Source organism: Hyla sarda, unplaced genomic scaffold (assembly GCF_029499605.1).
Source record: "Hyla sarda isolate aHylSar1 unplaced genomic scaffold, aHylSar1.hap1 scaffold_2352, whole genome shotgun sequence".
In the NCBI taxonomy this organism is placed as follows: Eukaryota; Metazoa; Chordata; class Amphibia; order Anura; family Hylidae; genus Hyla; species Hyla sarda.
The window spans coordinates 17,466-43,138 of record NW_026609035.1 but is presented as its reverse complement, the minus strand read 5'-3'; the positions used below and the strand labels follow the sequence as shown (position 1 = coordinate 43,138).

General features: G+C 46.7%; 11 non-coding genes and 2 pseudogenes across 11 annotated transcripts; all 13 read right to left on the bottom strand.

Moving 5' to 3' along the window:
- Nucleotides 1-558: 558 nt before the first annotated feature.
- LOC130322525 (U2 spliceosomal RNA) lies at nt 559-749 on the bottom strand. The gene has a single exon (XR_008868011.1). It is a non-coding gene; the product is annotated as a U2 spliceosomal RNA (small nuclear RNA).
- Nucleotides 750-2,833: 2,084 nt separating this feature from the next.
- Nucleotides 2,834-3,024, bottom strand: LOC130322531 (U2 spliceosomal RNA). The gene has a single exon (XR_008868016.1). It is a non-coding gene; the product is annotated as a U2 spliceosomal RNA (small nuclear RNA).
- Nucleotides 3,025-5,110: 2,086 nt separating this feature from the next.
- On the bottom strand, nt 5,111-5,301 carry LOC130322530 (U2 spliceosomal RNA). Its single transcript, XR_008868015.1, has one exon. It is a non-coding gene; the product is annotated as a U2 spliceosomal RNA (small nuclear RNA).
- A 2,087-nt stretch (nt 5,302-7,388) lies between these two features.
- Nucleotides 7,389-7,573, bottom strand: LOC130322533 (U2 spliceosomal RNA). Its single transcript, XR_008868018.1, has one exon. It is a non-coding gene; the product is annotated as a U2 spliceosomal RNA (small nuclear RNA).
- Nucleotides 7,574-8,266: 693 nt separating this feature from the next.
- On the bottom strand, nt 8,267-8,426 carry LOC130322544 (U2 spliceosomal RNA; annotated as a pseudogene).
- Nucleotides 8,427-10,510: 2,084 nt separating this feature from the next.
- Nucleotides 10,511-10,701, bottom strand: LOC130322529 (U2 spliceosomal RNA). The gene has a single exon (XR_008868014.1). It is a non-coding gene; the product is annotated as a U2 spliceosomal RNA (small nuclear RNA).
- A 2,087-nt stretch (nt 10,702-12,788) lies between these two features.
- LOC130322532 (U2 spliceosomal RNA) lies at nt 12,789-12,979 on the bottom strand. The gene has a single exon (XR_008868017.1). It is a non-coding gene; the product is annotated as a U2 spliceosomal RNA (small nuclear RNA).
- A 2,092-nt stretch (nt 12,980-15,071) lies between these two features.
- On the bottom strand, nt 15,072-15,262 carry LOC130322528 (U2 spliceosomal RNA). Its single transcript, XR_008868013.1, has one exon. It is a non-coding gene; the product is annotated as a U2 spliceosomal RNA (small nuclear RNA).
- A 2,076-nt stretch (nt 15,263-17,338) lies between these two features.
- Nucleotides 17,339-17,529, bottom strand: LOC130322526 (U2 spliceosomal RNA). The gene has a single exon (XR_008868012.1). It is a non-coding gene; the product is annotated as a U2 spliceosomal RNA (small nuclear RNA).
- A 2,077-nt stretch (nt 17,530-19,606) lies between these two features.
- On the bottom strand, nt 19,607-19,794 carry LOC130322539 (U2 spliceosomal RNA). The gene has a single exon (XR_008868023.1). It is a non-coding gene; the product is annotated as a U2 spliceosomal RNA (small nuclear RNA).
- Nucleotides 19,795-20,488: 694 nt separating this feature from the next.
- Nucleotides 20,489-20,648, bottom strand: LOC130322543 (U2 spliceosomal RNA; annotated as a pseudogene).
- A 2,076-nt stretch (nt 20,649-22,724) lies between these two features.
- LOC130322547 (U2 spliceosomal RNA) lies at nt 22,725-22,915 on the bottom strand. Its single transcript, XR_008868026.1, has one exon. It is a non-coding gene; the product is annotated as a U2 spliceosomal RNA (small nuclear RNA).
- Nucleotides 22,916-24,997: 2,082 nt separating this feature from the next.
- LOC130322536 (U2 spliceosomal RNA) lies at nt 24,998-25,185 on the bottom strand. Its single transcript, XR_008868021.1, has one exon. It is a non-coding gene; the product is annotated as a U2 spliceosomal RNA (small nuclear RNA).
- Between the last annotated feature and the right edge of the window lie 488 nt (nt 25,186-25,673).

Genomic DNA, 25,673 nt, shown 5'->3' with positions numbered 1-25,673 from the left:
AGCATTTGTCTTTGCCTTTGCAATACCACAGAAGCAATGCATGGTCAATGTACAGCAATGACACACCTGTGTGAACAGCCAGGAGACCCCCCCCCCCCATGTTATGTTACATAGTTACATAGTTAGTACGGTCGAAAAAAGACATATGTCCATCAAGTTCAACCAGGGAATTAAGGGGTAGGGGTGTGGCGCGATATTGGGGAAGGGATGAGATTTTATATTTCTTCATAAGCATTAATCTTATTTTGTCAATTAGGAACATTCAGCACCCACCCGCTATCAAGGCAGCTGCCTATCATGTCATGCCCTACCTGCACAGGTGTGCTGGCTACTCAAATGATCCAATTAAGGAGGCCATTTAGTCAGCAGCAGCAGAAGTCCTGTGCCTGGACGCTCCAACAGCGGCCAGACACAAGCAGAAGCAGAAGCAGCAGCAGCACCACCTTTTGTTTTTTGGCTGCAGCAGCAGCAGCAGCAAGGCCCACAGGGCTGGCTAGCTGGCTAGCCAGCAAGCAGGTAGCAATGAAAGTAGGAATCTTTCTTTTTAACCCTGTAAGGGGGTGGTGCACTGTACCCGAAGATACTGCCATATCGGGTCAATGCATAGGGCGACAGAAGCAAGCTTCGAAATCGGCCCCCGTTCTCAAAAATCCATTTAATATATGGTCCCCAGATAGGGGACGTATCAGATATTAAACTGATAAGAACAGATACTACACTTGATCTTAGCCAAAAGGCCGAGAAGCGATAACCATGAAAGGGGCGGGCCCAACAAGGTCCCCTTCATGGGCACTATCACTGCTTGCTGTCAGGGAGGCTGCCAGACAATTTTCCATGCACACTCTGGGCTGGGGGGCAGTCAACCACCAGTACACACAGCAGAACCTAAACCCATACCATTATTGCTAAGCAGCAAGACAGGGGCCCATTGCACTCCCACGGGGCCTTTTTAAATGCAATCCATAACCCGGATTTGCCAGGAACCCTTCTTACTCCTCCTACTTGCATGTGACACTGGGCTTAGGATCTGCATAGGAAACACACACACAAGCACACACCTACCTTTGTTGCCTGCAGATGCCTCCTTGGCTGTCCCCAAACGGTATCAAACCAACACCCACGGGAAGCTGTAAGCATAGAGGACATGCCTGCACCCCATTGGACTTACCTGTGTGGGTTAAACCCGGGTTATTTGACAACCTATGGCGGTGATGGTTCTGCTCAGGCAGAGCAGTGCTGATGCTCCTCATAAAGCTGTCGCTGCTGTGAAGGTTCTAGGTGACATCACAAATCCCTATGGTTACATACACAACAAAGCTGGGTTGTTGTTGTTTACACTCTGCAAGGCCTGTGGAAGTGAGTGACATCATAGCACTGTAGTTCTGAGGGTTCTAGATGGATGCAACAATCTCCTGTTGCTTCTATGAAGGCCATAATAGACGACATCACCAAACAGCTCCATAGTCACATACACAGCAAAGGAGAGATGTTGTTTACACCTAGTGATGTCAGTGGTATTGAGTGACATCACAGCACAGTGCTAAGGCTCCTGGGCCTGGACACAGCAGCGGCTGCAATATCTCAACGGAGAATACGTTTATATATATGTGTGTGTGTGCGCGTGTATATATATATATATATATATATATATATATATATATATTTCTCCGCCGAAATCACTTTTAAACCCATTTCCACCTTTTTTTCCCTTCTCTTCCTCTTACTTTTTTTTCACGTTTTTTTACGTTTTTCTCCTTTTCGCCTCTTTTCTGGGCGTATTATTCTTCTTTTTCTTCTTTTTTTTCGTCTAATGCATACCCCATCAGTGCAGCAATGCTTATTCAATACCGCCAGCAGATGGAGACACTGGGGGATAATTTTCTAAGGATTTATACTGATTTTTCCTGTCTGAATTTGTCGCACAGAAAGTTGCAGGCCAAATATGTGTGACATTTCTGCGACTTTAGCTTCTAGAGCATTTTTACAACATTATACATAGGTGCTGAATACATAAAAAGCGACTGTTCAGCGACAGACAAGTCGCATCGGCTGAAAGTAGGCCAGAATGTCAGTCCATGTTGGAGCAGGTTTAGATACAGTCTAAAGCATAGATCTCAAAGTCTGTGCACAGAATTTAGCAAGGGCCTCGCACCTTCTGATGCATCAGGTAGGTGCACAATAGCATAGCCTAACCCTCTGTACTTTGGTCTATATTGATGCGGGACATAGACAGCCAGCTGATGACCAATCCATTAGTGCAATGGATGGCTGGAAGCATTTGTCTTTGCCTTTGCAATACCACAGAAGCAATGCATGGTCAATGTACAGCAATGACACACCTGTGTGAACAGCCAGGAGACCCCCCCCCCCATGTTATGTTACATAGTTACATAGTTAGTACGGTCGAAAAAAGACATATGTCCATCAAGTTCAACCAGGGAATTAAGGGGTAGGGGTGTGGCGCGATATTGGGGAAGGGATGAGATTTTATATTTCTTCATAAGCATTAATCTTATTTTGTCAATTAGGAACATTCAGCACCCACCCGCTATCAAGGCAGCTGCCTATCATGTCATGCCCTACCTGCACAGGTGTGCTGGCTACTCAAATGATCCAATTAAGGAGGCCATTTAGTCAGCAGCAGCAGAAGTCCTGTGCCTGGACGCTCCAACAGCGGCCAGACACAAGCAGAAGCAGAAGCAGCAGCAGCACCACCTTTTGTTTTTTGGCTGCAGCAGCAGCAGCAGCAGCAAGGCCCACAGGGCTGGCTAGCTGGCTAGCCAGCAAGCAGGTAGCAATGAAAGTAGGAATCTTTCTTTTTAACCCTGTAAGGGGGTGGTGCACTGTACCCGAAGATACTGCCATATCGGGTCAATGCATAGGGCGACGGAAGCAAGCTTCGAAATCGGCCCCCGTTCTCAAAAATCCATTTAATATATGGTCCCCAGATAGGGGACGTATCAGATATTAAACTGATAAGAACAGATACTACACTTGATCTTAGCCAAAAGGCCGAGAAGCGATAACCGTGAAAGGGGCGGGCCCAACAAGGTCCCCTTCATGGGCACTATCACTGCTTGCTGTCAGGGAGGCTGCCAGACAATTTTCCATGCACACTCTGGGCTGGGGGGCAGTCAACCACCAGTACACACAGCAGAACCTAAACCCATACCATTATTGCTAAGCAGCAAGACAGGGGCCCATTGCACTCCCACGGGGCCTTTTTAAATGCAATCCATAACCCGGATTTGCCAGGAACCCTTCTTACTCCTCCTACTTGCATGTGACACTGGGCTTAGGATCTGCATAGGAAACACACACACAAGCACACACCTACCTTTGTTGCCTGCAGATGCCTCCTTGGCTGTCCCCAAACGGTATCAAACCAACACCCACGGGAAGCTGTAAGCATAGAGGACATGCCTGCACCCCATTGGACTTACCTGTGTGGGTTAAACCCGGGTTATTTGACAACCTATGGCGGTGATGGTTCTGCTCAGGCAGAGCAGTGCTGATGCTCCTCATAAAGCTGTCGCTGCTGTGAAGGTTCTAGGTGACATCACAAATCCCTATGGTTACATACACAACAAAGCTGGGTTGTTGTTGTTTACACTCTGCAAGGCCTGTGGAAGTGAGTGACATCATAGCACTGTAGTTCTGAGGGTTCTAGATGGATGCAACAATCTCCTGTTGCTTCTATGAAGGCCATAATAGACGACATCACCAAACAGCTCCATAGTCACATACACAGCAAAGGAGAGATGTTGTTTACACCTAGTGATGTCAGTGGTATTGAGTGACATCACAGCACAGTGCTAAGGCTCCTGGGCCTGGACACAGCAGCGGCTGCAATATCTCAACGGAGAATACGTTTATATATATGTGTGTGTGTGCGCGTATATATATATATATATATATATATATATATATATATATATATATTTCTCCGCCGAAATCACTTTTAAACCCATTTCCACCTTTTTTTCCCTTCTCTTCCTCTTACTTTTTTTTCACGTTTTTTTACGTTTTTCTCCTTTTCGCCTCTTTTCTGGGCGTATTATTCTTCTTTTTCTTCTTTTTTTTCGTCTAATGCATACCCCATCAGTGCAGCAATGCTTATTCAATACCGCCAGCAGATGGAGACACTGGGGGATAATTTTCTAAGGATTTATACTGATTTTTCCTGTCTGAATTTGTCGCACAGAAAGTTGCAGGCCAAATATGTGTGACATTTCTGCGACTTTAGCTTCTAGAGCATTTTTACAACATTATACATAGGTGCTGAATACATAAAAAGCGACTGTTCAGCGACAGACAAGTCGCATCGGCTGAAAGTAGGCCAGAATGTCAGTCCATGTTGGAGCAGGTTTAGATACAGTCTAAAGCATAGATCTCAAAGTCTGTGCACAGAATTTAGCAAGGGCCTCGCACCTTCTGATGCATCAGGTAGGTGCACAATAGCATAGCCTAACCCTCTGTACTTTGGTCTATATTGATGCGGGACATAGACAGCCAGCTGATGACCAATCCATTAGTGCAATGGATGGCTGGAAGCATTTGTCTTTGCCTTTGCAATACCACAGAAGCAATGCATGGTCAATGTACAGCAATGACACACCTGTGTGAACAGCCAGGAGACCCCCCCCCCCCATGTTATGTTACATAGTTACATAGTTAGTACGGTCGAAAAAAGACATATGTCCATCAAGTTCAACCAGGGAATTAAGGGGTAGGGGTGTGGCGCGATATTGGGGAAGGGATGAGATTTTATATTTCTTCATAAGCATTAATCTTATTTTGTCAATTAGGAACATTCAGCACCCACCCGCTATCAAGGCAGCTGCCTATCATGTCATGCCCTACCTGCACAGGTGTGCTGGCTACTCAAATGATCCAATTAAGGAGGCCATTTAGTCAGCAGCAGCAGAAGTCCTGTGCCTGGACGCTCCAACAGCGGCCAGACACAAGCAGAAGCAGAAGCAGCAGCAGCACCACCTTTTGTTTTTTGGCTGCAGCAACAGCAGCAGCAAGGCCCACAGGGCTGGCTAGCTGGCTAGCCAGCAAGCAGGTAGCAATGAAAGTAGGAATCTTTCTTTTTAACCCTGTAAGGGGGTGGTGCACTGTACCCGAAGATACTGCCATATCGGGTCAATGCATAGGGCGACGGAAGCAAGCTTCGAAATCGGCCCCCGTTCTCAAAAATCCATTTAATATATGGTCCCCAGATAGGGGACGTATCAGATATTAAACTGATAAGAACAGATACTACACTTGATCTTAGCCAAAAGGCCGAGAAGCGATAACCGTGAAAGGGGCGGGCCCAACAAGGTCCCCTTCATGGGCACTATCACTGCTTGCTGTCAGGGAGGCTGCCAGACAATTTTCCATGCACACTCTGGGCTGGGGGGCAGTCAACCACCAGTACACACAGCAGAACCTAAACCCATACCATTATTGCTAAGCAGCAAGACAGGGGCCCATTGCACTCCCACGGGGCCTTTTTAAATGCAATCCATAACCCGGATTTGCCAGGAACCCTTCTTACTCCTCCTACTTGCATGTGACACTGGGCTTAGGATCTGCATAGGAAACACACACACAAGCACACACCTACCTTTGTTGCCTGCAGATGCCTCCTTGGCTGTCCCCAAACGGTATCAAACCAACACCCACGGGAAGCTGTAAGCATAGAGGACATGCCTGCACCCCATTGGACTTACCTGTGTGGGTTAAACCCGGGTTATTTGACAACCTATGGCGGTGATGGTTCTGCTCAGGCAGAGCAGTGCTGATGCTCCTCATAAAGCTGTCGCTGCTGTGAAGGTTCTAGGTGACATCACAAATCCCTATGGTTACATACACAACAAAGCTGGGTTGTTGTTGTTTACACTCTGCAAGGCCTGTGGAAGTGAGTGACATCATAGCACTGTAGTTCTGAGGGTTCTAGATGGATGCAACAATCTCCTGTTGCTTCTATGAAGGCCATAATAGACGACATCACCAAACAGCTCCATAGTCACATACACAGCAAAGGAGAGATGTTGTTTACACCTAGTGATGTCAGTGGTATTGAGTGACATCACAGCACAGTGCTAAGGCTCCTGGGCCTGGACACAGCAGCGGCTGCAATATCTCAACGGAGAATACGTTTATATATATGTGTGTGTGTGCGCGTATATATATATATATATATATATATATATATATATATATATATATATTCTCCGCCGAAATCACTTTTAAACCCATTTCCACCTTTTTTTCCCTTCTCTTCCTCTTACTTTTTTTTCACGTTTTTTTACGTTTTTCTCCTTTTCGCCTCTTTTCTGGGCGTATTATTCTTCTTTTTCTTCTTTTTTTTCGTCTAATGCATACCCCATCAGTGCAGCAATGCTTATTCAATACCGCCAGCAGATGGAGACACTGGGGGATAATTTTCTAAGGATTTATACTGATTTTTCCTGTCTGAATTTGTCGCACGAAAGTTGCAGGCCAAATATGTGTGACATTTCTGCGACTTTAGCTTCTAGAGCATTTTTACAACATTATACATAGGTGCTGAATACATAAAAAGCGACTGTTCAGCGACAGACAAGTCGCATCGGCTGAAAGTAGGCCAGAATGTCAGTCCATGTTGGAGCAGGTTTAGATACAGTCTAAAGCATAGATCTCAAAGTCTGTGCACAGAATTTAGCAAGGGCCTCGCACCTTCTGATGCATCAGGTAGGTGCACAATAGCATAGCCTAACCCTCTGTACTTTGGTCTATATTGATGCGGGACATAGACAGCCAGCTGATGACCAATCCATTAGTGCAATGGATGGCTGGAAGCATTTGTCTTTGCCTTTGCAATACCACAGAAGCAATGCATGGTCAATGTACAGCAATGACACACCTGTGTGAACAGCCAGGAGACCCCCCCCCCCCCATGTTATGTTACATAGTTACATAGTTAGTACGGTCGAAAAAAGACATATGTCCATCAAGTTCAACCAGGGAATTAAGGGGTAGGGGTGTGGCGCGATATTGGGGAAGGGATGAGATTTTATATTTCTTCATAAGCATTAATCTTATTTTGTCAATTAGGAACATTCAGCACCCACCCGCTATCAAGGCAGCTGCCTATCATGTCATGCCCTACCTGCACAGGTGTGCTGGCTACTCAAATGATCCAATTAAGGAGGCCATTTAGTCAGCAGCAGCAGAAGTCCTGTGCCTGGACGCTCCAACAGCGGCCAGACACAAGCAGAAGCAGAAGCAGCAGCAGCACCACCTTTTGTTTTTTGGCTGCAGCAGCAGCAGCAGCAAGGCCCACAGGGCTGGCTAGCTGGCTAGCCAGCAAGCAGGTAGCAATGAAAGTAGGAATCTTTCTTTTTAACCCTGTAAGGGGGTGGTGCACTGTACCCGAAGATACTGCCATATCGGGTCAATGCATAGGGCGACGGAAGCAAGCTTCGAAATCGGCCCCCGTTCTCAAAAATCCATTTAATATATGGTCCCCAGATAGGGGACGTATCAGATATTAAACTGATAAGAACAGATTTTTTTTTTTTTTTTTTTATCTAAAGCCGAGGAACGTGCTTTCAATTCACCCAAAGTGCAAGAAAAAGTGCAAACGTGTTACACTAAAAAAAACGTGCACAAAGGATGCGGTCTATCGCAAGCCCTTCTCCGATAGGAGAGAGGCCCCCCAACAAACCTTACCCTTCGCCTCCGGACCAAAAGGTACCTGCGAGGTTCCAGGTTCGATGTCCCTTTTCGCCGAAGCTACTAGGAGACCACAAATGCTCGCGGCATCCCCCTTGGCGTTAGCCAAGGTATCTGCCCGCAGAGCCGATTACGGTAGGTACCCTGCGAAGCAGGAGTACCCGGGGTGTTTGCAGGGAGGTGCGGAACCTAATGGCCACACACACCTCCCCTAGACCGCCAGGAGGGACACCCAGAAGGGCTACCGCATCCTGACAAATCCTGTGAACACACAACACGCAAAAAGTGACACAGTGAGACAAAAAATAAATAAATAAGTGAATGTGTGCAGATATACTGCCCGGACATCCGGCCGGATCTATAAAAATTTCTCTGATCCTAGCCAGAAGGCCGGGAATCAAGAGGTGAGTGCCACAAGGTGAAGAGATTATGGTGCCCGTGCTTCAACTCAGTGAGCCTATTCTCCCAGTGAGTTTCGGCACCTCGGGGTCACCACTCCCCGAGGCACAAAAGTACCTCGGCTCTAGACCCTCTCAGCCTCATGGCGAGACCCGGAGGGAACAGGTCACATCGGGGCAGCCGTCGAGCTGATTCCTCAGAACCAGCCCCGGAAAGCCCTGGTACACCTGCATCCTCCATGCAGCACCCATCCCCACCAGCATGAAAACTGATAAGAACAGATACTACACTTGATCTTAGCCAAAAGGCCGAGAAGCGATAACCGTGAAAGGGGCGGGCCCAACAAGGTCCCCTTCATGGGCACTATCACTGCTTGCTGTCAGGGAGGCTGCCAGACAATTTTCCATGCACACTCTGGGCTGGGGGGCAGTCAACCACCAGTACACACAGCAGAACCTAAACCCATACCATTATTGCTAAGCAGCAAGACAGGGGCCCATTGCACTCCCACGGGGCCTTTTTAAATGCAATCCATAACCCGGATTTGCCAGGAACCCTTCTTACTCCTCCTACTTGCATGTGACACTGGGCTTAGGATCTGCATAGGAAACACACACACAAGCACACACCTACCTTTGTTGCCTGCAGATGCCTCCTTGGCTGTCCCCAAACGGTATCAAACCAACACCCACGGGAAGCTGTAAGCATAGAGGACATGCCTGCACCCCATTGGACTTACCTGTGTGGGTTAAACCCGGGTTATTTGACAACCTATGGCGGTGATGGTTCTGCTCAGGCAGAGCAGTGCTGATGCTCCTCATAAAGCTGTCGCTGCTGTGAAGGTTCTAGGTGACATCACAAATCCCTATGGTTACATACACAACAAAGCTGGGTTGTTGTTGTTTACACTCTGCAAGGCCTGTGGAAGTGAGTGACATCATAGCACTGTAGTTCTGAGGGTTCTAGATGGATGCAACAATCTCCTGTTGCTTCTATGAAGGCCATAATAGACGACATCACCAAACAGCTCCATAGTCACATACACAGCAAAGGAGAGATGTTGTTTACACCTAGTGATGTCAGTGGTATTGAGTGACATCACAGCACAGTGCTAAGGCTCCTGGGCCTGGACACAGCAGCGGCTGCAATATCTCAACGGAGAATACGTTTATATATATGTGTGTGTGTGCGCGTATATATATATATATATATATATATATATATATATATATATATTTCTCCGCCGAAATCACTTTTAAACCCATTTCCACCTTTTTTTCCCTTCTCTTCCTCTTACTTTTTTTTCACGTTTTTTTACGTTTTTCTCCTTTTCGCCTCTTTTCTGGGCGTATTATTCTTCTTTTTCTTCTTTTTTTTCGTCTAATGCATACCCCATCAGTGCAGCAATGCTTATTCAATACCGCCAGCAGATGGAGACACTGGGGGATAATTTTCTAAGGATTTATACTGATTTTTCCTGTCTGAATTTGTCGCACAGAAAGTTGCAGGCCAAATATGTGTGACATTTCTGCGACTTTAGCTTCTAGAGCATTTTTACAACATTATACATAGGTGCTGAATACATAAAAAGCGACTGTTCAGCGACAGACAAGTCGCATCGGCTGAAAGTAGGCCAGAATGTCAGTCCATGTTGGAGCAGGTTTAGATACAGTCTAAAGCATAGATCTCAAAGTCTGTGCACAGAATTTAGCAAGGGCCTCGCACCTTCTGATGCATCAGGTAGGTGCACAATAGCATAGCCTAACCCTCTGTACTTTGGTCTATATTGATGCGGGACATAGACAGCCAGCTGATGACCAATCCATTAGTGCAATGGATGGCTGGAAGCATTTGTCTTTGCCTTTGCAATACCACAGAAGCAATGCATGGTCAATGTACAGCAATGACACACCTGTGTGAACAGCCAGGAGACCCCCCCCCCCCATGTTATGTTACATAGTTACATAGTTAGTACGGTCGAAAAAAGACATATGTCCATCAAGTTCAACCAGGGAATTAAGGGGTAGGGGTGTGGCGCGATATTGGGGAAGGGATGAGATTTTATATTTCTTCATAAGCATTAATCTTATTTTGTCAATTAGGAACATTCAGCACCCACCCGCTATCAAGGCAGCTGCCTATCATGTCATGCCCTACCTGCACAGGTGTGCTGGCTACTCAAATGATCCAATTAAGGAGGCCATTTAGTCAGCAGCAGCAGAAGTCCTGTGCCTGGACGCTCCAACAGCGGCCAGACACAAGCAGAAGCAGAAGCAGCAGCAGCACCACCTTTTGTTTTTTGGCTGCAGCAGCAGCAGCAGCAAGGCCCACAGGGCTGGCTAGCTGGCTAGCCAGCAAGCAGGTAGCAATGAAAGTAGGAATCTTTCTTTTTAACCCTGTAAGGGGGTGGTGCACTGTACCCGAAGATACTGCCATATCGGGTCAATGCATAGGGCGACGGAAGCAAGCTTCGAAATCGGCCCCCGTTCTCAAAAATCCATTTAATATATGGTCCCCAGATAGGGGACGTATCAGATATTAAACTGATAAGAACAGATACTACACTTGATCTTAGCCAAAAGGCCGAGAAGCGATAACCGTGAAAGGGGCGGGCCCAACAAGGTCCCCTTCATGGGCACTATCACTGCTTGCTGTCAGGGAGGCTGCCAGACAATTTTCCATGCACACTCTGGGCTGGGGGGCAGTCAACCACCAGTACACACAGCAGAACCTAAACCCATACCATTATTGCTAAGCAGCAAGACAGGGGCCCATTGCACTCCCACGGGGCCTTTTTAAATGCAATCCATAACCCGGATTTGCCAGGAACCCTTCTTACTCCTCCTACTTGCATGTGACACTGGGCTTAGGATCTGCATAGGAAACACACACACAAGCACACACCTACCTTTGTTGCCTGCAGATGCCTTCTTGGCTGTCCCCAAACGGTATCAAACCAACACCCACGGGAAGCTGTAAGCATAGAGGACATGCCTGCACCCCATTGGACTTACCTGTGTGGGTTAAACCCGGGTTATTTGACAACCTATGGCGGTGATGGTTCTGCTCAGGCAGAGCAGTGCTGATGCTCCTCATAAAGCTGTCGCTGCTGTGAAGGTTCTAGGTGACATCACAAATCCCTATGGTTACATACACAACAAAGCTGGGTTGTTGTTGTTTACACTCTGCAAGGCCTGTGGAAGTGAGTGACATCATAGCACTGTAGTTCTGAGGGTTCTAGATGGATGCAACAATCTCCTGTTGCTTCTATGAAGGCCATAATAGACGACATCACCAAACAGCTCCATAGTCACATACACAGCAAAGGAGAGATGTTGTTTACACCTAGTGATGTCAGTGGTATTGAGTGACATCACAGCACAGTGCTAAGGCTCCTGGGCCTGGACACAGCAGCGGCTGCAATATCTCAACGGAGAATACGTTTATATATATGTGTGTGTGTGCGCGTATATATATATATATATATATATATATATATATATATATATATATATTCTCCGCCGAAATCACTTTTAAACCCATTTCCACCTTTTTTTCCCTTCTCTTCCTCTTACTTTTTTTTTCACGTTTTTTTACGTTTTTCTCCTTTTCGCCTCTTTTCTGGGCGTATTATTCTTCTTTTTCTTCTTTTTTTTCGTCTAATGCATACCCCATCAGTGCAGCAATGCTTATTCAATACCGCCAGCAGATGGAGACACTGGGGGATAATTTTCTAAGGATTTATACTGATTTTTCCTGTCTGAATTTGTCGCACAGAAAGTTGCAGGCCAAATATGTGTGACATTTCTGCGACTTTAGCTTCTAGAGCATTTTTACAACATTATACATAGGTGCTGAATACATAAAAAGCGACTGTTCAGCGACAGACAAGTCGCATCGGCTGAAAGTAGGCCAGAATGTCAGTCCATGTTGGAGCAGGTTTAGATACAGTCTAAAGCATAGATCTCAAAGTCTGTGCACAGAATTTAGCAAGGGCCTCGCACCTTCTGATGCATCAGGTAGGTGCACAATAGCATAGCCTAACCCTCTGTACTTTGGTCTATATTGATGCGGGACATAGACAGCCAGCTGATGACCAATCCATTAGTGCAATGGATGGCTGGAAGCATTTGTCTTTGCCTTTGCAATACCACAGAAGCAATGCATGGTCAATGTACAGCAATGACACACCTGTGTGAACAGCCAGGAGACCCCCCCCCCCATGTTATGTTACATAGTTACATAGTTAGTACGGTCGAAAAAAGACATATGTCCATCAAGTTCAACCAGGGAATTAAGGGGTAGGGGTGTGGCGCGATATTGGGGAAGGGATGAGATTTTATATTTCTTCATAAGCATTAATCTTATTTTGTCAATTAGGAACATTCAGCACCCACCCGCTATCAAGGCAGCTGCCTATCATGTCATGCCCTACCTGCACAGGTGTGCTGGCTACTCAAATGATCCAATTAAGGAGGCCATTTAGTCAGCAGCAGCAGAAGTCCTGTGCCTGGACGCTCCAACAGCGGCCAGACACAAGCAGAAGCAGAAGCAGCAGCAGCACCACCTTTTGTTTTTTGGCTGCAGCAGCAGCAGCAGCAAGGCCCACAGGGCTGGCTAGCTGGCTAGCCAGCAAGCAGGTAGCAATGAAAGTAGGAATCTTTCTTTTTAACCCTGTAAGGGGGTGGTGCACTGTACCCGAAGATACTGCCATATCGGGTCAATGCATAGGGCGACGGAAGCAAGCTTCGAAATCGGCCCCCGTTCTCAAAAATCCATTTAATATATGGTCCCTAGATAGGGGACGTATCAGATATTAAACTGATAAGAACAGATACTACACTTGATCTTAGCCAAAAGGCCGAGAAGCGATAACCGTGAAAGGGGCGGGCCCAACAAGGTCCCCTTCATGGGCACTATCACTGCTTGCTGTCAGGGAGGCTGCCAGACAATTTTCCATGCACACTCTGGGCTGGGGGGCAGTCAACCACCAGTACACACAGCAGAACCTAAACCCATACCATTATTGCTAAGCAGCAAGACAGGGGCCCATTGCACTCCCACGGGGCCTTTTTAAATGCAATCCATAACCCGGATTTGCCAGGAACCCTTCTTACTCCTCCTACTTGCATGTGACACTGGGCTTAGGATCTGCATAGGAAACACACACACAAGCACACACCTACCTTTGTTGCCTGCAGATGCCTCCTTGGCTGTCCCCAAACGGTATCAAACCAACACCCACGGGAAGCTGTAAGCATAGAGGACATGCCTGCACCCCATTGGACTTACCTGTGTGGGTTAAACCCGGGTTATTTGACAACCTATGGCGGTGATGGTTCTGCTCAGGCAGAGCAGTGCTGATGCTCCTCATAAAGCTGTCGCTGCTGTGAAGGTTCTAGGTGACATCACAAATCCCTATGGTTACATACACAACAAAGCTGGGTTGTTGTTGTTTACACTCTGCAAGGCCTGTGGAAGTGAGTGACATCATAGCACTGTAGTTCTGAGGGTTCTAGATGGATGCAACAATCTCCTGTTGCTTCTATGAAGGCCATAATAGACGACATCACCAAACAGCTCCATAGTCACATACACAGCAAAGGAGAGATGTTGTTTACACCTAGTGATGTCAGTGGTATTGAGTGACATCACAGCACAGTGCTAAGGCTCCTGGGCCTGGACACAGCAGCGGCTGCAATATCTCAACGGAGAATACGTTTATATATATGTGTGTGTGTGTGCGCGTATATATATATATATATATATATATATATATATATATATATATATATTTCTCCGCCGAAATCACTTTTAAACCCATTTCCACCTTTTTTTCCCTTCTCTTCCTCTTACTTTTTTTTCACGTTTTTTTACGTTTTTCTCCTTTTCGCCTCTTTTCTGGGCGTATTATTCTTCTTTTTCTTCTTTTTTTTCGTCTAATGCATACCCCATCAGTGCAGCAATGCTTATTCAATACCGCCAGCAGATGGAGACACTGGGGGATAATTTTCTAAGGATTTATACTGATTTTTCCTGTCTGAATTTGTCGCACAGAAAGTTGCAGGCCAAATATGTGTGACATTTCTGCGACTTTAGCTTCTAGAGCATTTTTACAACATTATACATAGGTGCTGAATACATAAAAAGCGACTGTTCAGCGACAGACAAGTCGCATCGGCTGAAAGTAGGCCAGAATGTCAGTCCATGTTGGAGCAGGTTTAGATACAGTCTAAAGCATAGATCTCAAAGTCTGTGCACAGAATTTAGCAAGGGCCTCGCACCTTCTGATGCATCAGGTAGGTGCACAATAGCATAGCCTAACCCTCTGTACTTTGGTCTATATTGATGCGGGACATAGACAGCCAGCTGATGACCAATCCATTAGTGCAATGGATGGCTGGAAGCATTTGTCTTTGCCTTTGCAATACCACAGAAGCAATGCATGGTCAATGTACAGCAATGACACACCTGTGTGAACAGCCAGGAGACCCCCCCCCCCCCCATGTTATGTTACATAGTTACATAGTTAGTACGGTCGAAAAAAGACATATGTCCATCAAGTTCAACCAGGGAATTAAGGGGTAGGGGTGTGGCGCGATATTGGGGAAGGGATGAGATTTTATATTTCTTCATAAGCATTAATCTTATTTTGTCAATTAGGAACATTCAGCACCCACCCGCTATCAAGGCAGCTGCCTATCATGTCATGCCCTACCTGCACAGGTGTGCTGGCTACTCAAATGATCCAATTAAGGAGGCCATTTAGTCAGCAGCAGCAGAAGTCCTGTGCCTGGACGCTCCAACAGCGGCCAGACACAAGCAGAAGCAGAAGCAGCAGCAGCACCACCTTTTGTTTTTTGGCTGCAGCAGCAGCAGCAGCAAGGCCCACAGGGCTGGCTAGCTGGCTAGCCAGCAAGCAGGTAGCAATGAAAGTAGGAATCTTTCTTTTTAACCCTGTAAGGGGGTGGTGCACTGTACCCGAAGATACTGCCATATCGGGTCAATGCATAGGGCGACGGAAGCAAGCTTCGAAATCGGCCCCCGTTCTCAAAAATCCATTTAATATATGGTCCCCAGATAGGGGACGTATCAGATATTAAACTGATAAGAACAGATACTACACTTGATCTTAGCCAAAAGGCCGAGAAGCGATAACCGTGAAAGGGGCGGGCCCAACAAGGTCCCCTTCATGGGCACTATCACTGCTTGCTGTCAGGGAGGCTGCCAGACAATTTTCCATGCACACTCTGGGCTGGGGGGCAGTCAACCACCAGTACACACAGCAGAACCTAAACCCATACCATTATTGCTAAGCAGCAAGACAGGGGCCCATTGCACTCCCACGGGGCCTTTTTAAATGCAATCCATAACCCGGATTTGCCAGGAACCCTTCTTACTCCTCCTACTTGCATGTGACACTGGGCTTAGGATCTGCATAGGAAACACACACACAAGCACACACCTACCTTTGTTGCCTGCAGATGCCTCCTTGGCTGTCCCCAAACGGTATCAAACCAACACCCACGGGAAGCTGTAAGCATAGAGGACATGCCTGCACCCCATTGGACTTACCTGTGTGGGTTAAACCCGGGTTATTTGACAACCTATGGCGGTGATGGTTCTGCTCAGGCAGAGCAGTGCTGATGCTCCTCATAAAGCTGTCGCTGCTGTGAAGGTTCTAGGTGACATCACAAATCCCTATGGTTACATACACAACAAAGCTGGGTTGTTGTTGTTTACACTCTGCAAGGCCTGTGGAAGTGAGTGACATCATAGCACTGTAGTTCTGAGGGTTCTAGATGGATGCAACAATCTCCTGTTGCTTCTATGAAGGCCATAATAGACGACATCACCAAACAGCTCCATAGTCACATACACAGCAAAGGAGAGATGTTGTTTACACCTAGTGATGTCAGTGGTATTGAGTGACATCACAGCACAGTGCTAAGGCTCCTGGGCCTGGACACAGCAGCGGCTGCAATATCTCAACGGAGAATACGTTTATATATATGTGTGTGTGTGCGCGTATATATATATATATATATATATATATATATATATTTCTCCGCCGAAATCACTTTTAAACCCATTTCCACCTTTTTTTCCCTTCTCTTCCTCTTACTTTTTTTTCACGTTTTTTTACGTTTTTCTCCTTTTCGCCTCTTTTCTGGGCGTATTATTCTTCTTTTTCTTCTTTTTTTTCGTCTAATGCATACCCCATCAGTGCAGCAATGCTTATTCAATACCGCCAGCAGATGGAGACACTGGGGGATAATTTTCTAAGGATTTATACTGATTTTTCCTGTCTGAATTTGTCGCACAGAAAGTTGCAGGCCAAATATGTGTGACATTTCTGCGACTTTAGCTTCTAGAGCATTTTTACAACATTATACATAGGTGCTGAATACATAAAAAGCGACTGTTCAGCGACAGACAAGTCGCATCGGCTGAAAGTAGGCCAGAATGTCAGTCCATGTTGGAGCAGGTTTAGATACAGTCTAAAGCATAGATCTCAAAGTCTGTGCACAGAATTTAGCAAGGGCCTCGCACCTTCTGATGCATCAGGTAGGTGCACAATAGCATAGCCTAACCCTCTGTACTTTGGTCTATATTGATGCGGGACATAGACAGCCAGCTGATGACCAATCCATTAGTGCAATGGATGGCTGGAAGCATTTGTCTTTGCCTTTGCAATACCACAGAAGCAATGCATGGTCAATGTACAGCAATGACACACCTGTGTGAACAGCCAGGAGACCCCCCCCCCCCATGTTATGTTACATAGTTACATAGTTAGTACGGTCGAAAAAAGACATATGTCCATCAAGTTCAACCAGGGAATTAAGGGGTAGGGGTGTGGCGCGATATTGGGGAAGTGATGAGATTTTATATTTCTTCATAAGCATTAATCTTATTTTGTCAATTAGGAACATTCAGCACCCACCCGCTATCAAGGCAGCTGCCTATCATGTCATGCCCTACCTGCACAGGTGTGCTGGCTACTCAAATGATCCAATTAAGGAGGCCATTTAGTCAGCAGCAGCAGAAGTCCTGTGCCTGGACGCTCCAACAGCGGCCAGACACAAGCAGAAGCAGAAGCAGCAGCAGCACCACCTTTTGTTTTTTGGCTGCAGCAGCAGCAGCAGCAAGGCCCACAGGGCTGGCTAGCTGGCTAGCCAGCAAGCAGGTAGCAATGAAAGTAGGAATCTTTCTTTTTAACCCTGTAAGGGGGTGGTGCACTGTACCCGAAGATACTGCCATATCGGGTCAATGCATAGGGCGACGGAAGCAAGCTTCGAAATCGGCCCCCGTTCTCAAAAATCCATTTAATATATGGTCCCCAGATAGGGGACGTATCAGATATTAAACTGATAAGAACAGATACTACACTTGATCTTAGCCAAAAGGCCGAGAAGCGATAACCGTGAAAGGGGCGGGCCCAACAAGGTCCCCTTCATGGGCACTATCACTGCTTGCTGTCAGGGAGGCTGCCAGACAATTTTCCATGCACACTCTGGGCTGGGGGGCAGTCAACCACCAGTACACACAGCAGAACCTAAACCCATACCATTATTGCTAAGCAGCAAGACAGGGGCCCATTGCACTCCCACGGGGCCTTTTTAAATGCAATCCATAACCCGGATTTGCCAGGAACCCTTCTTACTCCTCCTACTTGCATGTGACACTGGGCTTAGGATCTGCATAGGAAACACACACACAAGCACACACCTACCTTTGTTGCCTGCAGATGCCTCCTTGGCTGTCCCCAAACGGTATCAAACCAACACCCACGGGAAGCTGTAAGCATAGAGGACATGCCTGCACCCCATTGGACTTACCTGTGTGGGTTAAACCCGGGTTATTTGACAACCTATGGCGGTGATGGTTCTGCTCAGGCAGAGCAGTGTTGATGCTCCTCATAAAGCTGTCGCTGCTGTGAAGGTTCTAGGTGACATCACAAATCCCTATGGTTACATACACAACAAAGCTGGGTTGTTGTTGTTTACACTCTGCAAGGCCTGTGGAAGTGAGTGACATCATAGCACTGTAGTTCTGAGGGTTCTAGATGGATGCAACAATCTCCTGTTGCTTCTATGAAGGCCATAATAGACGACATCACCAAACAGCTCCATAGTCACATACACAGCAAAGGAGAGATGTTGTTTACACCTAGTGATGTCAGTGGTATTGAGTGACATCACAGCACAGTGCTAAGGCTCCTGGGCCTGGACACAGCAGCGGCTGCAATATCTCAACGGAGAATACGTTTATATATATGTGTGTGTGTGCGCGTATATATATATATATATATATATATATATATATATATATATATTTCTCCGCCGAAATCACTTTTAAACCCATTTCCACCTTTTTTTCCCTTCTCTTCCTCTTACTTTTTTTTCACGTTTTTTTACGTTTTTCTCCTTTTCGCCTCTTTTCTGGGCGTATTATTCTTCTTTTTCTTCTTTTTTTTCGTCTAATGCATACCCCATCAGTGCAGCAATGCTTATTCAATACCGCCAGCAGATGGAGACACTGGGGGATAATTTTCTAAGGATTTATACTGATTTTTCCTGTCTGAATTTGTCGCACAGAAAGTTGCAGGCCAAATATGTGTGACATTTCTGCGACTTTAGCTTCTAGAGCATTTTTACAACATTATACATAGGTGCTGAATACATAAAAAGCGACTGTTCAGCGACAGACAAGTCGCATCGGCTGAAAGTAGGCCAGAATGTCAGTCCATGTTGGAGCAGGTTTAGATACAGTCTAAAGCATAGATCTCAAAGTCTGTGCACAGAATTTAGCAAGGGCCTCGCACCTTCTGATGCATCAGGTAGGTGCACAATAGCATAGCCTAACCCTCTGTACTTTGGTCTATATTGATGCGGGACATAGACAGCCAGCTGATGACCAATCCATTAGTGCAATGGATGGCTGGAAGCATTTGTCTTTGCCTTTGCAATACCACAGAAGCAATGCATGGTCAATGTACAGCAATGACACACCTGTGTGAACAGCCAGGAGACCCCCCCCCCCATGTTATGTTACATAGTTACATAGTTAGTACGGTCGAAAAAAGACATATGTCCATCAAGTTCAACCAGGGAATTAAGGGGTAGGGGTGTGGCGCGATATTGGGGAAGGGATGAGATTTTATATTTCTTCATAAGCATTAATCTTATTTTGTCAATTAGGAACATTCAGCACCCACCCGCTATCAAGGCAGCTGCCTATCATGTCATGCCCTACCTGCACAGGTGTGCTGGCTACTCAAATGATCCAATTAAGGAGGCCATTTAGTCAGCAGCAGCAGAAGTCCTGTGCCTGGACGCTCCAACAGCGGCCAGACACAAGCAGAAGCAGCAGCAGCACCACCTTTTGTTTTTTGGCTGCAGCAGCAGCAGCAGCAAGGCCCACAGGGCTGGCTAGCTGGCTAGCCAGCAAGCAGGTAGCAATGAAAGTAGGAATCTTTCTTTTTAACCCTGTAAGGGGGTGGTGCACTGTACCCGAAGATACTGCCATATCGGGTCAATGCATAGGGCGACGGAAGCAAGCTTCGAAATCGGCCCCCGTTCTCAAAAATCCATTTAATATATGGTCCCCAGATAGGGGACGTATCAGATATTAAACTGATAAGAACAGATTTTTTTTTTTTTTTTTTTTTTATCTAAAGCCGAGGAACGTGCTTTCGATTCACCCAAAGTGCAAGAAAAAGTGCAAACGTGTTACACTAAAAAAAACGTGCACAAAGGATGCGGTCTATCGCAAGCCCTTCTCCAATAGGAGAGAGGCCCCCCAACAAACCTTACCCTTCACCTCCGGACCAAAAGGTACCTGCGAGGTTCCAGGTTCGATGTCCCTTTTCGCCGAAGCTACTAGGGGACCACAAATGCTCCCGGCATCCCCCTTGGCGTTGGCCAAGGTATCTGCCCGCAGAGCCGATTACGGTAGGTACCCTGCCAAAGCAGGAGTACCCGGGGTGTTTGCAGGGAGGTGCGGAACCTAATGGCCACACACACCTCCCCTAGACCGCCAGGAGGGACACCCAGAAGGGCTACCGCATCCTGACAAATCCTGTGAACACACAACACGCAAAAAGTGACACAGTGAGACAAAAAAGAAATAAATAAGTGAATGTGTGCAGATATACTGCCCGGACATCCGGCCGGATCTATAAAAATTTCTCTGATCCTAGCCAGAAGGCCGGGAATCAAGAGGTGAGTGCCACAAGGTGAAGAGATTATGGTGCCCGTGCTTCAACTCAGTGAGCCTATTCTCCCAGTGAGTTTCGGCACCTCGGGGTCACCACTCCCCGAGGCACAAAAGTACCTCGGCTCTAGACCCTCTCAGCCTCATGGCGAGACCCGGAGGGAACAGGTCACATCGGGGCAGCCGTCGAGCTGATTCCTCAGAACCAGCCCCGGAAAGCCCTGGTACACCTGCATCCTCCATGCAGCACCCATCCCCACCAGCATGAAAACTGATAAGAACAGATACTACACTTGATCTTAGCCAAAAGGCCGAGAAGCGATAACCGTGAAAGGGGCGGGCCCAACAAGGTCCCCTTCATGGGCACTATCACTGCTTGCTGTCAGGGAGGCTGCCAGACAATTTTCCATGCACACTCTGGGCTGGGGGGCAGTCAACCACCAGTACACACAGCAGAACCTAAACCCATACCATTATTGCTAAGCAGCAAGACAGGGGCCCATTGCACTCCCACGGGGCCTTTTTAAATGCAATCCATAACCCGGATTTGCCAGGAACCCTTCTTACTCCTCCTACTTGCATGTGACACTGGGCTTAGGATCTGCATAGGAAACACACACACAAGCACACACCTACCTTTGTTGCCTGCAGATGCCTCCTTGGCTGTCCCCAAACGGTATCAAACCAACACCCACGGGAAGCTGTAAGCATAGAGGACATGCCTGCACCCCATTGGACTTACCTGTGTGGGTTAAACCCGGGTTATTTGACAACCTATGGCGGTGATGGTTCTGCTCAGGCAGAGCAGTGCTGATGCTCCTCATAAAGCTGTCGCTGCTGTGAAGGTTCTAGGTGACATCACAAATCCCTATGGTTACATACACAACAAAGCTGGGTTGTTGTTGTTTACACTCTGCAAGGCCTGTGGAAGTGAGTGACATCATAGCACTGTAGTTCTGAGGGTTCTAGATGGATGCAACAATCTCCTGTTGCTTCTATGAAGGCCATAATAGACGACATCACCAAACAGCTCCATAGTCACATACACAGCAAAGGAGAGATGTTGTTTACACCTAGTGATGTCAGTGGTATTGAGTGACATCACAGCACAGTGCTAAGGCTCCTGGGCCTGGACACAGCAGCGGCTGCAATATCTCAACGGAGAATACGTTTATATATATGTGTGTGTGTGCGCGTATATATATATATATATATATATATATATATATATTTCTCCGCCGAAATCACTTTTAAACCCATTTCCACCTTTTTTTCCCTTCTCTTCCTCTTACTTTTTTTTCACGTTTTTTTACGTTTTTCTCCTTTTCGCCTCTTTTCTGGGCGTATTATTCTTCTTTTTCTTCTTTTTTTTCGTCTAATGCATACCCCATCAGTGCAGCAATGCTTATTCAATACCGCCAGCAGATGGAGACACTGGGGGATAATTTTCTAAGGATTTATACTGATTTTTCCTGTCTGAATTTGTCGCACAGAAAGTTGCAGGCCAAATATGTGTGACATTTCTGCGACTTTAGCTTCTAGAGCATTTTTACAACATTATACATAGGTGCTGAATACATAAAAAGCGACTGTTCAGCGACAGACAAGTCGCATCGGCTGAAAGTAGGCCAGAATGTCAGTCCATGTTGGAGCAGGTTTAGATACAGTCTAAAGCATAGATCTCAAAGTCTGTGCACAGAATTTAGCAAGGGCCTCGCACCTTCTGATGCATCAGGTAGGTGCACAATAGCATAGCCTAACCCTCTGTACTTTGGTCTATATTGATGCGGGACATAGACAGCCAGCTGATGACCAATCCATTAGTGCAATGGATGGCTGGAAGCATTTGTCTTTGCCTTTGCAATACCACAGAAGCAATGCATGGTCAATGTACAGCAATGACACACCTGTGTGAACAGCCAGGAGACCCCCCCCCCCCATGTTATGTTACATAGTTACATAGTTAGTACGGTCGAAAAAAGACATATGTCCATCAAGTTCAACCAGGGAATTAAGGGGTAGGGGTGTGGCGCGATATTGGGGAAGTGATGAGATTTTATATTTCTTCATAAGCATTAATCTTATTTTGTCAATTAGGAACATTCAGCACCCACCCGCTATCAAGGCAGCTGCCTATCATGTCATGCCCTACCTGCACAGGTGTGCTGGCTACTCAAATGATCCAATTAAGGAGGCCATTTAGTCAGCAGCAGCAGAAGTCCTGTGCCTGGACGCTCCAACAGCGGCCAGACACAAGCAGAAGCAGAAGCAGCAGCAGCACCACCTTTTGTTTTTTGGCTGCAGCAGCAGCAGCAGCAAGGCCCACAGGGCTGGCTAGCTGGCTAGCCAGCAAGCAGGTAGCAATGAAAGTAGGAATCTTTCTTTTTAACCCTGTAAGGGGGTGGTGCACTGTACCCGAAGATACTGCCATATCGGGTCAATGCATAGGGCGACGGAAGCAAGCTTCGAAATCGGCCCCCGTTCTCAAAAATCCATTTAATATATGGTCCCCAGATAGGGGACGTATCAGATATTAAACTGATAAGAACAGATACTACACTTGATCTTAGCCAAAAGGCCGAGAAGCGATAACCGTGAAAGGGGCGGGCCCAACAAGGTCCCCTTCATGGGCACTATCACTGCTTGCTGTCAGGGAGGCTGCCAGACAATTTTCCATGCACACTCTGGGCTGGGGGGCAGTCAACCACCAGTACACACAGCAGAACCTAAACCCATACCATTATTGCTAAGCAGCAAGACAGGGGCCCATTGCACTCCCACGGGGCCTTTTTAAATGCAATCCATAACCCGGATTTGCCAGGAACCCTTCTTACTCCTCCTACTTGCATGTGACACTGGGCTTAGGATCTGCATAGGAAACACACACACAAGCACACACCTACCTTTGTTGCCTGCAGATGCCTCCTTGGCTGTCCCCAAACGGTATCAAACCAACACCCACGGGAAGCTGTAAGCATAGAGGACATGCCTGCACCCCATTGGACTTACCTGTGTGGGTTAAACCCGGGTTATTTGACAACCTATGGCGGTGATGGTTCTGCTCAGGCAGAGCAGTGTTGATGCTCCTCATAAAGCTGTCGCTGCTGTGAAGGTTCTAGGTGACATCACAAATCCCTATGGTTACATACACAACAAAGCTGGGTTGTTGTTGTTTACACTCTGCAAGGCCTGTGGAAGTGAGTGACATCATAGCACTGTAGTTCTGAGGGTTCTAGATGGATGCAACAATCTCCTGTTGCTTCTATGAAGGCCATAATAGACGACATCACCAAACAGCTCCATAGTCACATACACAGCAAAGGAGAGATGTTGTTTACACCTAGTGATGTCAGTGGTATTGAGTGACATCACAGCACAGTGCTAAGGCTCCTGGGCCTGGACACAGCAGCGGCTGCAATATCTCAACGGAGAATACGTTTATATATATGTGTGTGTGTGCGCGTATATATATATATATATATATATATATATATATATATATATATATATTTCTCCGCCGAAATCACTTTTAAACCCATTTCCACCTTTTTTTCCCTTCTCTTCCTCTTACTTTTTTTTCACGTTTTTTTACGTTTTTCTCCTTTTCGCCTCTTTTCTGGGCGTATTATTCTTCTTTTTCTTCTTTTTTTTCGTCTAATGCATACCCCATCAGTGCAGCAATGCTTATTCAATACCGCCAGCAGATGGAGACACTGGGGGATAATTTTCTAAGGATTTATACTGATTTTTCCTGTCTGAATTTGTCGCACAGAAAGTTGCAGGCCAAATATGTGTGACATTTCTGCGACTTTAGCTTCTAGAGCATTTTTACAACATTATACATAGGTGCTGAATACATAAAAAGCGACTGTTCAGCGACAGACAAGTCGCATCGGCTGAAAGTAGGCCAGAATGTCAGTCCATGTTGGAGCAGGTTTAGATACAGTCTAAAGCATAGATCTCAAAGTCTGTGCACAGAATTTAGCAAGGGCCTCGCACCTTCTGATGCATCAGGTAGGTGCACAATAGCATAGCCTAACCCTCTGTACTTTGGTCTATATTGATGCGGGACATAGACAGCCAGCTGATGACCAATCCATTAGTGCAATGGATGGCTGGAAGCATTTGTCTTTGCCTTTGCAATACCACAGAAGCAATGCATGGTCAATGTACAGCAATGACACACCTGTGTGAACAGCCAGGAGACCCCCCCCCCCCATGTTATGTTACATAGTTACATAGTTAGTACGGTCGAAAAAAGACATATGTCCATCAAGTTCAACCAGGGAATTAAGGGGTAGGGGTGTGGCGCGATATTGGGGAAGGGATGAGATTTTATATTTCTTCATAAGCATTAATCTTATTTTGTCAATTAGGAACATTCAGCACCCACCCGCTATCAAGGCAGCTGCCTATCATGTCATGCCCTACCTGCACAGGTGTGCTGGCTACTCAAATGATCCAATTAAGGAGGCCATTTAGTCAGCAGCAGCAGAAGTCCTGTGCCTGGACGCTCCAACAGCGGCCAGACACAAGCAGAAGCAGCAGCAGCACCACCTTTTGTTTTTTGGCTGCAGCAGCAGCAGCAGCAAGGCCCACAGGGCTGGCTAGCTGGCTAGCCAGCAAGCAGGTAGCAATGAAAGTAGGAATCTTTCTTTTTAACCCTGTAAGGGGGTGGTGCACTGTACCCGAAGATACTGCCATATCGGGTCAATGCATAGGGCGACGGAAGCAAGCTTCGAAATCGGCCCCCGTTCTCAAAAATCCATTTAATATATGGTCCCCAGATAGGGGACGTATCAGATATTAAACTGATAAGAACAGATTTTTTTTTTTTTTTTTTTTTTATCTAAAGCCGAGGAACGTGCTTTCGATTCACCCAAAGTGCAAGAAAAAGTGCAAACGTGTTACACTAAAAAAAACGTGCACAAAGGATGCGGTCTATCGCAAGCCCTTCTCCAATAGGAGAGAGGCCCCCCAACAAACCTTACCCTTCACCTCCGGACCAAAAGGTACCTGCGAGGTTCCAGGTTCGATGTCCCTTTTCGCCGAAGCTACTAGGGGACCACAAATGCTCCCGGCATCCCCCTTGGCGTTGGCCAAGGTATCTGCCCGCAGAGCCGATTACGGTAGGTACCCTGCCAAAGCAGGAGTACCCGGGGTGTTTGCAGGGAGGTGCGGAACCTAATGGCCACACACACCTCCCCTAGACCGCCAGGAGGGACACCCAGAAGGGCTACCGCATCCTGACAAATCCTGTGAACACACAACACGCAAAAAGTGACACAGTGAGACAAAAAAGAAATAAATAAGTGAATGTGTGCAGATATACTGCCCGGACATCCGGC